The sequence below is a fragment of the Parus major genome, chromosome 7 (assembly GCF_001522545.3).
Source record: "Parus major isolate Abel chromosome 7, Parus_major1.1, whole genome shotgun sequence".
Classification (NCBI taxonomy): Eukaryota; Metazoa; Chordata; class Aves; order Passeriformes; family Paridae; genus Parus; species Parus major.
The window spans coordinates 37172689-37175090 of record NC_031776.1 but is presented as its reverse complement, the minus strand read 5'-3'; positions in this window follow the sequence as shown (position 1 = coordinate 37175090).

The window sequence follows — 2402 nt, the reverse complement described above, 5'->3', positions numbered from 1 at the left end:
TGGTCTCACTGGGCCCTGGGCAGGGTCAGGGCACGTTGGCAGTGGCTGCTGCACAGTTCCATGCCCAGGGAGCTGGCACCCCTGGGTGGCCAGGTTTGGGTGCCTGGCATATTCTCTGCAGCCGTGTTTCAGTTGTTCACTTTCTCCTGATTTCTCAACCAGAGGATGGAACATTTTAAAGGAATTGTTGTGCTTGAGGAAATAAAGGAGTCGTGTTCATTACCAGATTAAAGAGTGCCTTATTTTGAAAGTTTGTGAGTGCATTTTCCTCCTGCCTCTTTGATCCTTTAACTCTTTGACACTCACCTTATTCCATTCCTTGGTTTCCAGGGTGGGAGCCCTGATGTTTGCCCTGAGACAGTCAATCACCAGTGGCATTGCCAGGACTGTCCTCAGGAGTGGGTTTGGGGAGGGAGGAAACATTTCTTGCTGCATGTAGGGACTGCAGCATTTCAGTCAATAGCTGCAAATTCTTCCTCTTCTCTCATGATGTAAAATGGCTCTGTGGGAGGGGAAGCAGTGCAGAGGAGCTGCTGCCTTGGATAGAGAGAGGAAGCTCTTCCATCACGGTGCTGTAGCCCCTCTGGGCTGTAAGCTGAGGGAAATGCCTTGCTGGCTCCTCTGGGACAGCAGTGGAGGCAATTGAGAGCAGAAGTGATCCAGATGTGTGATGTGAAACTAGGGGTACATTGCCAGTGGCTGTAGGTGCACTGGTTATGGAACTGACACGGACGATTCTCTCCAAGGGAAGGAGCTGTTGTGAAAAACCAGGAGCAGCACTGGGGCTTCCCTGATGGAGCAGAACAGATACAGCACAAATTCTGGTGACAGCTGTGTCCCTGAGGGTGTCAGCAGGGATGGGACACAGGAGCAGGAGTGGTTGCACAGGTGTCTGTGAGGGCTTTGTGGGAGGCACAGCGGGGATGTGACACCGGGTTTGTCACCTCCCCTGCTCAGGGGGATGGGAGTGAGAAAAGCCTGGATCTTCCCAAGGCATGTTCAAAATCCCCTGATTCCACAAGAGCTGAGGCAGCTGAAGTAGCACAGGTGCAAGAAACCTGGATTTTTGTGCTTGTATTCAGCCATCTTCCTGCTCTGTTAACAAAGGCTTCTGGGCAGACACAAATGCTCTGGAAAACGGGGTCAGGGATTCGTATCTGGTTTGGGATTTCTATCCATTTTTCTACATGAGGAGTCAGCCAGCAGCACAGGCAGGTATCTGAGGAACCTCAGGCTTCTGCTTTTGTAGAATTATATTTAAAAGTGGTCTGTGAAAGTCTTCTGTGAGGAAAGCTGTCTTTCCCCAAACTCCAGCTCTGATTTTCTCTGTGAACAGATTCAGAAGCTGCCGTACAGTTTTCCATTTGCCCGTGGCAGGGCAGGACCTGGTGGCGCTGTCATTGTGGCAATGGCTGTGTCAGTGGTCAGGGGGAGGGTACAGAGCTCCTCAGCCATCCTCAGCTCTCCCCAGAGGGGCCCCTGGAGCTGCTCGTGATGTGCAGGGACAGTTTTGGTCAGCTCTGCTCTCAAGTGATCTGCAAGTGCAGAGTATGGATAAATCTGTCAGTTATCCATGCAGATGACGCAATAAAGATAATTTTCCATTTTATTTTTAGACTGTGAGAAAGGGAGAAAAACACCATAATGATGTGTCTAAAGCCCCGAAGACACTTGCCACGATCTTCAACTCATTTCCTCAATAATGCTTTTATTTTGCAGTTTTGGTGATGATGTGCCTGTGTTCCTTCCGCTAGATCTCTGATTTATTTGGGTCTGATGAGTCTTGCTCCTGGCAGCAGTTCTGGGAGCAGGGTAATGTCTTTAAGGAGAGATTTGCCTGTTGTGCTGTGTGTGATGGATGGCGTTTGCTCCTGTGCCGAGGGAGAGCCGAGGCAGCAGCTCCTGGTGCTCCCTCACCCCGGACAAACACGGACACACCGTGCCAAGGAGGTCTGGGGTGGAGCTGGAGATAAACACCGCCAGCTGCTGCTTGAGAAGGGTGGCACAGGATGGAGATTGTTGTAAGGGAAGCGAAGAGTGTCACAGAAACAGAAATCAGATTTGTGCTGACATCAGTCAGGACTTCTGCGCTCCTCCAGGGACTCTGAGACTGCAGAATCATGGAATGGTTTAGGCTGGAAAATCCCTCCAAGATCATCGAGCCCAGCTGTACCCCCAGCACTCACACTCCCACCCCTAACCCATGTTTTCCTTTTCAACTCTCTCTTATCCTTAAATAAAAGAAAGCTGCTCTCCCCCAGGATTCCAAAAGAAACAAAGATTTTTGGCAAGAATTATTGTCCTGAGCAGGGCCCAGTCTTGCAGAGCTGGAGCTGACCCGGGAAGGGCTTCCTGGACAAGGTGCCTCATCTCAGGGGACAGGAGGAGTCTGTCATTCTGTC